We start from the raw sequence: 16048 nt of genomic DNA, 5'->3' as shown, positions 1-16048 counted from the left end.
TTGGAAGTAGCAGGAGGTGTTTGGTGGTGGTTGGAAGTGATCGGCGGTGGTCGAGGAGGACGAGGACGACGAGGACGATGAGGCGGACGAGGAGAACGAAGATCGTCGGCGGTAGGAGGAGGTGGTTGACGGTGGTTGGAGGTACTCGGAAGTTGTTCCGGTGGTTGGCGGTGGACGCGGTTACGCGTCTTTTCACGGGGATGATGGAGCTGATCGACATTTTTTAGTCGACAAGCAGTCTTACGTACTAATGTCATACGGACTCAATCTCAAGCTTTCATTCCGACACTACTTTGGCTGCTACGAATGTCAGTGCGAGCCCGTTAGGTAGAGTCCATACCCTCCTACGCTCCCAGGCCCACCTGGGCCCACTTGCTCGCGGAAAACTGGTCAGAAAAATTTACCCAGGTGTATGCGTCTTCATATTTTTCAGTCAACGTATTCACGTTGCACATATCTACTCATATTTTGTTCAAATGATAATCAAGACAGGTTACTTCGATATCTCCCTTTCGATAGTCGATATCCCGATTTCCGATATTAATGGAAAACTTCAAACCTGAGAAGTGATTGTAACAATGTGCAAGGACCGCTACTTCGTGGTATGGACATCCGTTAACCCATCAGGTTTAAATATTGTTGTTTATCTGAAGGGTCCGAGGAAACCTCTATTCAGATCATTTTTCATTCAGCGATACTATTAATGCGGCATTATAGAATACTTCCTAGAACGTCTAGACTAACAACTGGACACTCAGCAACGCAGAAAACGCACCAAAAAGAGCGTAAAACCAACAGCAGAGAAATGACAACAGGAAGTCTTTCGAATTTTGGCTGTAACTCTTGATCCGCTGCTCGCAGCGTAGTCTGACTGAACGCAATCGATTCCTCTCGCGAAATAACGTCGATATAGTTTATCTCAGAATTAATTCCAGTATTTTTCAAACTGACAAATTGTCACCTAAAAATCCGAAGGGATTGATGGTTGATGGTATTGATTGATTTTCCCATTACAATGTTAGGAAACAGGATGTAAAAGGCTTACCTTAATTTTTTTACGATATTTCAGGCAAGACCCTCTTCATCTATGGATCTGGTGATACGATTCTTCCTGGACTGATCGGGCCTCTAGAAGTCGGAAGATGGTGTTCAAATCATCGTGGGACAAACAGCCGATACAATGCGAATATAATATGAGAACATTAGATTATTTATTTATTTCAATCCGGGTTACACATAAAATAGTACTAACACAATATTACACATAACACATCGTATTCCGTAGAGGTGCTCTAGTACGTAAGCCGGAACCTAAACTATAGTCAGTGACCATGACAATGATTATCCATTATTATATTTTTCATATTTGGATTGAAATAAGGCATATTGCACTTCATATTCCTGTTATAATAATATAGTCAGAATTATTATATATAATTTTCGATCATACTTTTGCATTTACTTTTCGTCTTCCACCTTCATTCTATTAGGTAACTTGTTGAATTACTACACGCTGACACCCAAACACTTGTACTAGAATTAAGTCATATTAAATAAACAGTTAAAGCTGCGCAGCTACGAATTTGTAATTTTTCTTAACCACCTTTTCAAACACCCTGCTCATATATCGTATAAAGGGGTCAGCCTTACTTTATTATGGGCCAAAAATTTCTTCTCTTCGTATCGATTGTACGATCCTAACTGGTCTGAGTAGACATCCAGGAACGCAGAGAGCTGACCGAGAAGTGCGTAGGTCCAAAAGCAGAGAAATAACGAAGAAAAGACCAGCAGAAGAAAACATGACGAAAATAATGTTCCGTTGTTTGGCTGTAACTTTTGATCTGTAGCTAGCAGCGTATCCGGACTGCGTGCAATCGTTTTCTTTCCCAAAATTACGTCGATATCGTGCATCAACAAATTTATTACATACAGGCTTACTTTTTTTTCCTTCAGAAATTCTTACGTCTCCGAATCGATTCGTGTGATCCTAAGTAATCGGACCACCAGGAACGCAGAAAACGCACAAAAAAGAGCGCAGGACCAATAGCAGAGAAACGACCAAGGAATTTCTTCGTATTCGATTCAAGATTAATTCAGTAGTCAAAGATTGCTGATTGGTAGGCGGGGATTCTGTTCGTCAGCGAAATGAATTTGGTATTTTAATTTCCGGTATCAATAGACAGAACTATTTATTCCGTGAATTTGCAGCGAGGCATTTTCAAACAAGCAGTTTTTTCTTCAATCAATTCGATCCTTCTGCCTTCGCTTTGCGAGATCTGATTTCCTCGTTGTTTTTCATAAACTGTTCTACTCGCCTTGTTGTTAATTATTTTTTATCACTGTTTTCCTTGATAATAAACACTGAGACTGACTTTTACATTCACATTAACAATGTGTCAGTAGAAATTGCGATAAATAATGAAAGCATCTGAGGGCCAGAGTTAATTGCGCTACAATTCGACTTTATTCTCGTGCCTTCGTGCATGCAGCAGTGTAACAGAGGCTCTTTCTTAAAGTATGCAAAAGTACAAATCCACTTACCTATTACTATATATTGTTGTTCATTTTCCGCGTTGTTTGATCATTGCAGATAATTATTTTCCTTGCGTATTGTTTGCAGAATGAACACCAAATTGTGTGACAAATCATTGGTTAGCCTTAACGGAACTAAGGAACCAGCGAATCCTAATGGACACTGCACTGAGAAAAATTTCATTTGTTACAGTAACTAGATAAATTCAGTAAAACAGATATCGTTAAAAAAAACTGTTTGAATATTGTTGGAATTACGAAAAATGAGGTACGTGGAAACATTTTGCGCTATTGTCGATCCTTTTTTAAAAAAAAATCTAGCAACAGCGATCGTAATGAGAAAGAATAGTAACGGATACTAGAGTTTCCGGTAACAGCAAGAAAACTAATTTTCATTTTCTACCTAGAACTATATTTTTCTATTTTGATAAAAAATGAAAATAGTTAAGGACTGAGCGGTAACCGGAACTAAAAATTTCTCTCATTGTCAGTGTGATGATTATAGAGTGAAATTGAATGGTACAATATACTTGTCAGTACTTTATTCATATAATATAATTTTTACTCATCGCATTATTACTATATATTTACATGTTTGAAATATCGTATTTATATTTCGGGGTAGGTGCAAGTTACGCTTTTTACAGCATTCACACGTCACGCTACATTACTGCGTATATTATGTTTTCTTATGTGCGCGCGTGCAAAATTTTCATAAACGGTTTTAAAACATTCGAGCTTTAAAACTCATCAATGTTTATGTGAGACCGGAAACGATAAGAAAACAGCGAAAGATTCAAAGAGGCGAGTTTGAAAATTCCGACCTGTGGAAGTCTGATTCAAGAATTTTTAGAATTTGTCTGAATCATTGTACCGTGAAAAATCTAGATGAGTCTTAAAGATTTAGCAACTGTTTACAGTAACATTGATTAGCAAGCTAAAAATTTTTGCGAGGTTTAATATCGATTGCGAATTATTAACCTCGCTTGTCGATAGAGTTACCTACAGTAGAATATGTTTACGAAATTTTACTCTTCCGCATTCTGCATGTTATCTGTGTCAAAACAATTGCTAATTTTTTATTTTTGTTTTTCCACTCTCTATATCGCTCACCAAATTATTACCCAACTTGTTTTCCTTTGAAATTATAAATACGCAAAGTGCTTCGAATTATACTGTACAGAGAAATATCAATTCTTTTCACTGATTTCTTTAAAATTCTTTACAATCGTTCAAGCTCCTCAATTTCACAATAAAAAACGTATTCTTGCATACCTTGGTTACCTGAAGTTGATACTTGATTTTTATCTGTCATTCTTCGGCAAATTCCAACCAAAAACGGAGTATACTTATATCAGCAGGAAATTAAAACGACTCCAGCGAACGTGAACAACAGTCCTGTTTGAATTTGAAAATTATGAAATTGGTTTTTCCAACCGTCGATTTTTCATACAACAAATGTCTCGACGTATCGATACTACAATAATATAATAATATCGTAGTAATAGTTAAGAGTATTTTCATGTGTAATCAATTATATATAGCGTGATATTTTTTTTTTAAATATGTATATTACGTATTATATAATATGCGTGCATATACGGGGGATTTCACACCAGATCGTTCACTCTCGAATCTATGCGTTGTCAAAGACTTTTGTGCAATGTGTTTGAAAATATCGTTCTCTCCGGTTGTCGAGTTGACGCGAAATCCTCGCGATATACAATTGCTAATTTGTTTTTAGAAGTTAATTAGTACGTTAGTATAAATCTTAGTCATCAGTACATTGAGGGATCGATATGCAGATATTAGTAGGCGGAGGCAGTGGTAACAATATTTTCTTCAAACTCGCTTGGAAAAGAATTCAAATTTGACGAATATATTGTTAATGCTGGCCGTGTTTAGTGATTAGTCGTCACGTGATACGAAACTTCACAATAATGTGATTAGTAGGTGATCCGTGATTTTCAGAATTATAATCGTACAATATTATAGTATAACCTATGCATACAACTGTTGTGAGTCTAATTCCAATTTGATGAATAATAATTGTTTGATGATTGGTGTAAAAAAAGAATTAACATTAATACGGAACGGGAACAAAATTGATTATTTTAAAATTTACTTGCCCGTTTACGAGTCAATTGTTTTCGGCGTGTAATGAAAAGTAAATTCAAAACACCATCGTTAACTGCATCCAAATATTTACGCAGGAAATATCCAAGTTTATAAAATATATGTCCCTAATATTTTGCTTGGATCGATTAGTTACTCGATTAATTAATTTTTCACTTCGTTACAATTTTCATTTTTTGGAAATGAACAGCAGCTTTCTTTAATTATAGTTTCGTATCAAGTAGTTATACGTCGCTAGTTAAATTCGTTCGCCGTTGATGGCGTTACAATATAGATATACTTTTTTTTTTTATATATATCTAACGCCTACGGGATGGATTCGATAAATTTGTCTAGTGGATGAAAAATAGATTTAAAAAAATAAATATAATAAGAAAAAGCAATCCAGGTATGCCAATCGGTATTAAGATTACGGTAGCAAAACTTTTTGTCCGTCTGTATGTGCAAAAAAATTGCTCCACAAGAAAATCTATTAAAAAAAAAATATATTCTCGATTCGTCAATTTATTTCCCCATTTAGGAAAATATGTTTCATCTGAATTCAACTCGGTTAACTTAAATCGTACCTTCGAAACATTTTTACATTTTATGATGATATTTTTATCTCCGCAGTCTTTTGATTGGATTACGAGTTTTATATATAAAAAAAAAGATAATATATATATTACAGATAAGACGTGACAACGCGTTTAATTTTTGACTAAATTCAATTCATTGGCTACCAGAATCTTAGCTCGAATGATATTTGACAAGCACCGCAATACACCTGGAATTTATTTTGCACGCATAGACGACGATTGGATTTTATACTAGAGAGACTAACGAGTTATTAACAGTAGGAATAGACAGTTTCAATAGTGTATAATTTACATAATACGCACGTTTTTTCGTCGAGGAAAAAAATGATTAGGTTGAAAGAACGATCCTTCATTAGAATCCGTGCATTTAGTTAAGCTTGAATAGAATCAGATCAAACTAGATAAGCCGGAATTGCATTAGCGTAGTAATCACTCGGTTTAAAAAATTCAGTAGAAATAATTAAGAGAGAAATTACAGAATTGCATGTGTTGTGTTAGATTTTATCACGCACATGTATAACATACTTTCTTTTCAAACTTGTGTTAAAATAAAACTATTACTGTACAATTTTCCGAATCGTCTCTCCACACCATTTTACAAACCTATTATCGTATTTATTTTCACTTTAGTCTCGTGCCTTTTCGCATAATTCAACAATTTAACTCTCTTATCTCGTCACGCAGCACGATTGCGAATTACAATTTAACGATAAAGAAATAAATAAATGAATAAATAAAAATTCTTACCACTGTTGAGTATTAATCGGGGTGGTAATTAGTGAGCAGATTTATTTGGCTGCATTGTTTCGTCGATGTGGGCTGAGATTTTGGCGAGCGATCTTTGAACACCGCACGATAAATAATGGGATCTCAATATTTACTGCACCGTCACTTCAAAAATCATAAAAATCGAAGGATGTGTGGTAAACGGGGCTGCTAATTTGGCGTGGAATGGACCGTACACAAAGCAGGTTAATTTATTAATTCAAACACCTCAACAGCTGCGACTTGTGACGATGAATTTTCCAAGTACATTGCGCATTGTTTGAAATGAAAAAAAATCAGCCCACTGTAGTTTTTCAACTTCGTTCCGGAATTAATACGACTTTGGGTAATGAAACGTAATCAACTTACTCTTTTGTAACACGATCAGTCAACCCTGTCGGACATTATACAATTTTCTTTCGGTATATTGGCAATGCTGGATTTGCACTCTGCGTACATAGGTTCGAATCAAGCATTTCGGATGCTTTTTGTATTTTAATCACCTCTATTTATTCCTAAATTTCTCAAGTCCGTATCGTTTTTAATTCTCTTAATGTTTTACTCTCTCTCTCACTCTCTCTCTCTATTATTACATAATATACTCGTAATGCTGATTTTATTATTAAAATCGATAAATTTGGTAAACAATTTACACGTATAACACAATCGAATATTATATGCACTATATCTATACGTATATGTTTATACAAATATATGCATAGACGAATATAGGTATAGATATACAAACATACATTTTTCTATACAACAATAATTATAATTATTATTATTTTATATTTATAACGACTATGCGTAACAAATTAATCCTATATCCAATAAACGCTCGCCTTGTTCGTCTTAGTTTTAGCATTTTCTACTTAACGTAATACGTACAATAACGTAATTAATTATTATAATGCGTAAATTGGACCGTTCAAAAATCAAGAAAAATATAATCTAATAACCTGTACCGAGAAAAAGTATGGTTTGGAATAATTATACATAAGCGGATTGAATTGCTAAAACTAAAATCGCGTCTGGTATTCATAATTTATTATTAATTTTCTACAACAAATACATAATTTCACTATATCCTTATTTATTATACACAATTTTTTTAGGAGCGTGTAATTATTATTACTATATCATCTTTATATGCATATGTATATGTATACATATATGTTATTTAAATCATATACCACAGTATACATATGTCGTTACGCCAGTATACATGTCAAATTATTTATACGATATATAACAGAGGGAACCTGCGTATATACACTAATGATGAGGTTTTTTTTTTTTTTTTTTGGTTTTCTTTTTTTTTTTTTATCTTCATCATATACCTACACAAGCGTAAAACCGTTGAGCCTGTGCTCGTTTATGCACAAACAGACACACGCCTCACGCGAACCTTCTAAAAAATTTTCTAAAATTTGTTCCTATCATACATATATGTATAATGTATATTTGATGCATCTCGTTGCTGAATGTATGCAATTCAAAACAAACAATAATTAATCACACATGCATTTGAAACACAACGAACTGCGTAAGTTCGCAGGCTCCCAAAAATATTTATCGAAAAAACTCTGTCCCACACGCATATTGTTTTAAACATTATTTCTAGCGCACACGCTTCAACGCGTCTCATCGTCCAGTAGACAAAACTCAGTAGTGTATATATGCCGGTTCTGGACCACCACCCCCCCTAGTTCCCCCCTAGCTCCCCCCTAGCTCCCCCCCACCCCCCCCACCCCCGCGACCCGCAGCGCACCCCCCCCCCCCCCCCCGCGACTCGCGGCCCCCCCCCCCCCCCCCCCCCCCCCCCCCCGCGGCTCGCGGTGTACCCCCCCCGACTCGCGGCGCAACCCCCCCCCCCCCCCCCCCCCCCGGTCATTTTCGATGGCTATTTCCATAGGATTTGACACACACACACACACACACACACACACACACACACACACGCACGCACACGCACACACACACACACACACACATGCACAATAATTCCTGTCGAGACTTGTTTGGCGCCGGTAAGCCGCACATAAATCAGATAGGGTAAACATCCGCTAGATCTATTGAAAAAATTCCAGGAAATTGCTCTTTGAGATGGTGCCGACAATGCACTTAAACCAATCTGGGATAGTGGGGGAGTGGTCCCCATAAAAATTCCTCGCACAATATGCGTGTCGAGACTTGTCCAATGGAAAAATTGTAGTGGGGGTGGGTGGTATATAAAGCGTACGTCTATCGTGAGCGTCACTCTGTTCTCATCGTATTCTCATTGTGAACTGTTCTCGCTCGTGAAATAACCTCGAAACGCGATGGATCTAGCAAAAGTTAACCACGTCAGCCGCCTGGAGAATCTGCCAACCAAGAAGATGTCGGAACTCGAAATTGGGGGAGTGTATGACGTCATCGGGTTACGACTGGTCAAAACAAAATTCGGGGTACGTGTTCTGGCGACAATCGATGGAGAATACAACGTCTTCTTACCACCGAGAATCGCAAGAGTTCTACAAGAAGATTCCAGTCAGCTGACTGAAATGTGCAGCATGGCCGGGGAAAATCGTCTGCAAATGAAATACCTTGGTGGAGAATTCAACAAGTTCGAATTTTCATGCAGTTATGCGCCTTAAATGAACTATGCGATCCCCCTCTACTTCCACAAAATTCATCCGTGAGGGGATAAAAGCGGGTGTGCTGGAGATGGAATAGTCAGTCTTCCACATACAATCCGTCAGTATATAATCGAGCGCAACATTCCCACTCCTCAACATGGCGATGATCCTAGACGTGCAATGTTTTATCGGTCATAACATGAAGTTTGTACCCAAGGAAGTCGCAGTCGTGAATGTAAACGGGTCGGGTCTGGATTACATCATTTTCAAGCCGCCCTATGATTTGGCAAGCCTACCACTTGAATGTAGAGCTACCAATGTATGGTTGACGCACAATCACCACGGAATATCATGGAATGCAGGCAACAAATCTCACGAGGATGTGACGAAGATTGTGAGAAAAATGGTTGAAAATGCGTGTTACGTATACGTCAAAGGGGCGGAGAAGAAAGCATGGCTGACGGAGATCGTCGATGGTACAACGAGGGTTATTAATATGGAAGATTTGCATATCATACCCCCTGCACTGGAAAAATTGAGGTATATGGAAGCGGCATCGTGGCACGACGCGAACCATGGATACTCTCCAGCGAATAACCTCCAGCAAGCAGCAGCGCCAGGCTCAATTTGGTATGATGACAACTCTGAATACATCCCGGCATACAATTGCGCCTTTGAAAATGTGCAGCGACTAAAGAGTTGGTATTCGAAGGAGTGTACCAGCTCCCTCGAGAAATCCTTCCGTCTGTACAAAGAATTGGACGGTTTGAGGGCAATGATGTCCGAGGATATAGCTTTTTTACCAAAAGAATTTATCTGCACGTTCGCATCAAACTCGATCAATGATGCGTGGGATAAACTACCAGAGAATATGAAAATGGACCACGCCGTCGCAAGGTTCCGCAGATGTAGCATACATTATACACCAGGACCCGATGGCGATATCGTGGATGGACCGAATCCTCTAATTAAAGACTGTTTAGCTTGCAATCGTGTGTATAGATAATATGGACAATATTTACCAAAATAACAATAGAATTTATTACGATATATACAATTATATTCGCGTTTATATGTAGAATATTCGATAGAATTAATCTCAATTATATCATAGCTTATACATAGAATTAAAAAAATTTACTATTCAATAAAATTATAATCTAGAAATAGGATACATTACAAATATATATCTTTATAACTTTTACCCATTCTCCTCATACAAAATGTAAATGTTATGAATTTTTACTGGTGAAAAATATATAATCAATAATTATGAATTTTGCGTGGTTTATTCCTCGAAATCATCCATAAAATCATTGTCGCTATCCTGTTCGTTAACATTATCATCATCATCGCTATTTTCATCATCTATAATTATTACGATAGTTTCGTTCGCCCATTTTTCTACAATTATTTGCATACATATATCACCGTAATTTATATAATATTGGCTGTGCATACCCCACGCTAATATGGTTGGGGATGTGCAGGCTCGGACTTGCTCGCTGTGAAGAGTCGTAAAACCCAAAACTGTGTGTACACATACCATCCGGTGAAGAGCGGGCAAGATAAGATTTTTCTCACACCAAACACTGTTCGCCACCCGCTTTTCGTTGACCGATTTTTCCCACCACATGGCCCACGCTGCTTAACGACTCATAAAACCCAAAAATTTAGGGATGGTGGGAGGGGGACTGTGGACCCCGTCGCCTCTGACGTCATTTTTTACATGAATTTCATCATCTCTGCAGAGCCGGGAGAGCGATAAAACCCAAGAATTTAGGGATGGCGGGTCGGATAAAGGGCGGGCCCAGTCGTCTCTGACGTCATTTTTCCCTCCGATATGCGCAGAACGCACTGCGCACCGCATCTCTGACGTCATTTTACCCTCCGATATGCGCAGAACGCAGTGCGCACAGTTCCCAAGTTCTTGCGATCTATCGGTCTATATACACATAAGCTCAACGCATCCGATGCAGACTCGTCAGTCTTACACGATACGTGCAAGTCAAACAAGTTATACAAAGTTCAGCGTATATCAACGTCAAAGTCATGGCAGTCGAAGCGTATATGGGACTTGCGGAGCAGATGGAGGGGACGTACAATTTGCTGAGAGAGCAACCACCCGGAGAAGAGAATGACGCTGTCATCAATCATTGGACTGATATTGGAATTGCGAATATCCAAGTTCTGCGCGATATTTCCATGCAACGAGGAACAACCGTTGGTGCGAAAATACGGATCCAACATACGATCACACTCCTGCAATCTTGGGTGACGAAGATCAAGCAGTTGCAGCAGCGCACAGTGGTGACGGGTGGAAATATCGGTACTCCTGCGGGTGTACAATGGGACGACGTGGATAGCGCTTTTGCCAGCCGAATCAGAACGGGGGTTGTCACAAATCTCCGTCATAAAAATTTGGACGCCTTTCTGGACGATGTGCAGCGCGTCGTCACCGAGAAGTTGGAGCTGATACTGCGCGAGGAGGGAAATGTGAAGGTTAACCTCATATTATCGTGCAAATTCGAAAATGCCAAGCACGAAGAGATCTCCACCGAAGTTAAGAGTTTCAACACCTCCAACGTGGCGATTCTCCTCCCATCGAGCGATATAAATGGTTGGTTTACACGTGCACGGGGTGATCTGCAGTCAAAGGTGGAAGATTTCGAGCAACGCGATTCCGGCTGGAGTATGATTGAGATCCTTAACCTCACTGTAAATATCAATCGCTATCAGCCTCTCGCCGCGGGGGCTTCAACATTCGTCGACCTACCCCAAGACATTCGACATAAAAAGGCTGTGATTAACGTGAGGAACGAGGACGAAAGATGCCTTCTCTGGTCCGTCACAGCAGCCCTCCACCCGGTCAACACCCACACCGATAGGACTAGTCGTTATCATCGATATATTTCCGAGTTGGACTGTACAGGTATCAATTTCCCTGCTACTCTACATGATGTGAAAAAGCTTGAGAGATTGAATAATTTGCGCATCAATGTATATGGTATAGAATCTCAAACTTTTTCGCATCATGCAAAATCAAATAAAAGCATCATCGTGCCAATTTATTTGAGTAAAAATTTGCATAGCGTAAACATTGACACGATTCATCTTCTAATGGTTGAGAGTAATCCGGAAGACGATATGACTGGTGAGTTTGCACCGAGATTCCACTTTGCTTGGATTAAAGATCTTTCCCGATTGGTGAGCAAACAATTGTCCATTCATGAACACAAAACGTTTTTATGTGACAGATGTTTGTGCCACTTTAGCGGGAAACATGCCTACGACAATCATCGACAAGATTGTATTACGCTAAATAAAGTACGCATGGAGTTTCCCAAGTGTAAAGATTTAGTATTTTCCAATTTTCAAAACAAAGGCACCGTTCCATTTGTCGTATACGCCGATCTCGAATGTATATTAATCCCTGAACCTATAGATGAATTTGAAACTCGTAAGACTTGTGAAATTCAAAAGCATATCCCGCACAGTGTAGCGTACTATGTACATTGCGCGTACGATGAGACTTTATCAGAGTTCCACGGTAAACGCGGTGTCGATTGCATAGATTGGTTTATGAAACAGCTTAAAGATTTATCAATTCAAGTAGAGTCACGTATCAAAAACATAATTCCGATGAAGTCTCTTACCCAAGTGCAACGCGATCATCACATGCGCGCAAAGAATTGTTATATTTGTGAAAAACCGTTTACCCCTGAGGAGAAAAAGTGTTACGATCACTGTCACTTCACGGGTAAATATCGTGGTCCTGCTCATAATCGGTGTAATTTGAATTTCAGAGAGTCGCACACAATTCCAATAGTTTTCCACAATTTGTCCGGTTACGATTCTCACTTTTTAATAAAATCCCTCGCGTCAACTTTTCCCGGTAAAATTACACTGCTACCCATAAATAAGGAAAAATATATATCCTTCACGAAACGCGTCGATGGAACAATGATGCACTTGAGATTCATCGATTCGTTCCGATTTATGGCTAGCAGCATCGATAAACTTTCCAAATATTTGACCGATACCGATAAACGCATAACATGTAAATTTTATAATAACTCGACTCAGTTCAGTTTGATGACCCGCAAAGGCGTTTTTCCCTATGAATACATTGATTGTTGGGGGAAACTCGATGAACCGCGATTACCTGCAAAGAAGCATTTCTACTCGCACCTCTGCGATGCAAATATTTCGGACACCGATTACGAGCACGCGCAAACTGTTTGGAGGGAATTCCATTTAGAGTCATTGGGGGGCTATTCAGATTTATATTTAAAGACCGATGTTCTTTTGCTTGCCGATATTTTCGAAAATTTCCGCGCTAGTTGCTTCAAAACATACGATTTAGATCCGTTGCACTACTACACTGCACCGGGACTTGCTTTTGACGCGATGCTCAAGCATACTAATGTAAATTTGCAACTTTTAGACAACCCTGAAATGGTGTTATTTATTGAAAGAGCCATTCGAGGCGGCGTAGCGCAATGTTCTAATCGACACGCCCGGGCCAATAATAGATTCATGGGTACAGATTTTAATCCAAACAAAGCGGAATCGTATCTCATGTATTTTGATGTGAATAACCTGTACGGTGCAGCTATGAGCGTGCATTTACCAATCGGTTCGTTCGAGTGGGAGTATCAGCACATCGATGTAACGAACCATCCGGACGATTCGCCGATCGGTTACTTTTTGGAGGTAGATTTGGACTACCCTGTAGAACTCCACGAGGATCACAAAGACTTACCTCTTTGTCCCGAACATTTTACTCCTCCAGGTAGTAAAAATGCCAAACTCGCGACCACCCTTCACCCCAAAACAAAGTATATATTACACTATAGAAATTTGAAGCAGTGTTTGAGTTTAGGATTGAAATTAACGAAAGTGCATAGAATTTTGAAGTTTGCGCAATCTCCATGGCTCGAGCCTTACATCACGCTCAATACAGACATGCGTAAGCAATCTAGGAATGAATTTGAGAAAAACTTTTACAAACTCATGAATAACGCTGTGTTCGGCAAGACTATGGAGAATGTGCGAAATCATAAAGATGTTAAATTGGTCACAAAATGGGAGGGAAAAGGTGGTGCGAGAACGCTTATTGCCCGAGCAAACTTTCACAGCTGCACCGTATTTGACACTGATATGGTTATCATTGAAATGAATCGTGTCAAAGTTCACTTCGCCAAACCTATTTACGTCGGCGCATCAATTCTAGATCTGTCAAAAATCTTTCTCTACGACTTCCACTATAATTATATTAAAACCAACTTTTCGAATAAACAGGCTAAATTGATGTATACCGACACAGACAGCCTTATTTATCAATTCAATGTGCCTAATATCTACGATATCATCAAACGTGATGTAGATACAATGTTTGACACCTCTGACTATCCGCCTGACAATGTGTATGGTATTCCCCTTAAAAACAAAAAACAACTAGGGCTAATGAAGGATGAAAATAATGGTAAAATTATGACAGAGTTTGTGGGACTGCGAGCAAAGCTGTACACATTTACTACGATGGGTGAGGATGGGGAAAAATATGACAGTGGCGTAAAAGTGAGTAAGCGTGCCAAGGGTGTAAGAAATTCAACGATAAATAGCATCACGTTTGATGATTATAAGCGCTGTCTGACGGCTTACCGAGAGTTGACTCTTCCACAGTGTTTAATACGCAGCAAAAAACACGAAGTAAGCACGATCGTACAAAAAAAATTGGCTCTGAGTTGGCAGGATGACAAGCGACAATTGATACCTGGACAGACCGACACCGTACCTTGGGGGTTTGTCCCAGCCCCCCAATAGCTATAGGATAAACTTTAGACATAGAATTGATGTAAATATTTGATGTTTGACGCCTCGAACGATCCACCATCGGGCGGAAACGTTTCATGATCAATACGATATTTGATGGATTTGAAGTTTCAAAATGTGAATTCATATACTCAACAATTGTTTATTCATTTATTATTGATATATAAAGCAATTATTCATATTTATTCGTTTACCACGAGAAAAGTTTTCAGAAAATGAAAAAAAATTTTTCAGGAAACGAAAAAAACTTTTCAGAAAATGAAAAAAACTTTTCAGAAAACGAAAAAAAAGTTTTCAGAAAATGAAAAAAAGTTTTCAGAAAACTTTATTCCCATTTGATTAACACGTAAAAAAAGTTTTCAGAAAATGAAAAAAAGTTTTCAGAAAATGAAAAAAAGTTTTCAGGAAACGAAAAAAATTTTTCAGAAAACGAAAAAAAGTTTTCACAAAATGAAAAAAAGTTTTCCAAAAAATAAAATGTGTAATAATCGTATGGCAAAATTGCATATTATCATTATTATTATTATCACTATTATTATTATCATTATTATTATCATTATTATTATCATTATTATTATCATTATTATTATTATTATTATTTTCGTAGTACAGAGTACGGCACATGTGCGCACAAAGGAGGTAAAATGTGGAAATATTTGTATATTCAAAATCTTTTATTGTAATTCGGAAAATACATACAAATTATGTTACATGTCTGTTTTATTTATCCAACTATTGTGCGAATTATCAAAACCCAACCATTTCACATAGAACAGATTCCCCCGCTTGCGTAATACTTTCTCCACAAGGTAGCCGTTGGGATATTTCACTTTGGCGAGCTCTTCCTCGTAGAAGCCCCCCTCGATGGGATGATCTTGATAATCGGTAAGTTTGTATGTGGGTGGATTGGTATTTTTCACCTCACTCACAGTGAATATTTCAGTCGTCCAATTGGGTGTATAGCCTTTTTCAAATACATTCTTGTACTTGCTGATTCGAACTCGATCGCCTACACTGAATTTCCGCGCTCGATCACTTCGTTTGATTTGCCGAGGCTTGTACACGCTACGATACAGCTGTTTTTCATTCTCCGTGCTAACATCCACCGGTTTCATCCGAATCGTGCGATGTTTGGTGTTGTTGTAGGACTTCATTAAATCATTCAAAATATTAATCCACTCGTACGATCCTTGGAGAGTAAACCGCTTCCACATTTTATTCTTCAATGTTCGATTGAAACGTTCGCATATCGACGCCTTTAAGTTGCTAAATGTCGAATACATGTTGATATTGTGATGCTTCATGAGGGCTTTGAATTCGCTGTTGTAAAATTCTTTGCCTCGATCAACGTGCAGATGTGTGGGTATACGACTCTGGATCAGTACAGATTTCATGGCAGCGGCAACATCTTTCCCACTCTTGGACTTTATCGGCACCGCCCACGCGTACTTGGAAAATATATCGATGATTGTTAGTAGGTATTTGTATCCCTTGTTGCACGAGCTGTATGCGGTCATATCGACGAGATCAGCTTGCCAGGTCTCATCCAGTCCGCGTACATCTACGAATCGGCGCGGA

At 38.5% G+C, this 16048-nt stretch overlaps 1 long non-coding RNA gene across 1 annotated transcript; it reads right to left on the bottom strand.

The window, feature by feature from the left end:
- Positions 1-3620: 3620 nt before the first annotated feature.
- On the bottom strand, positions 3621-7975 carry LOC124186202. The gene is made up of 2 exons (XR_006871594.1): positions 7938-7975; positions 3621-7678 (listed from the first exon to the last, which is right to left on the bottom strand). It is a non-coding gene; the product is annotated as an uncharacterized LOC124186202 (long non-coding RNA).
- Between the last annotated feature and the right edge of the window lie 8073 nt (positions 7976-16048).

The sequence above is a fragment of the Neodiprion fabricii genome, chromosome 7 (genome assembly GCF_021155785.1).
Source record: "Neodiprion fabricii isolate iyNeoFabr1 chromosome 7, iyNeoFabr1.1, whole genome shotgun sequence".
NCBI lineage: Eukaryota > Metazoa > Arthropoda > Insecta > Hymenoptera > Diprionidae > Neodiprion > Neodiprion fabricii.
This window is presented reverse-complemented; position numbering and strand designations above follow the sequence as displayed.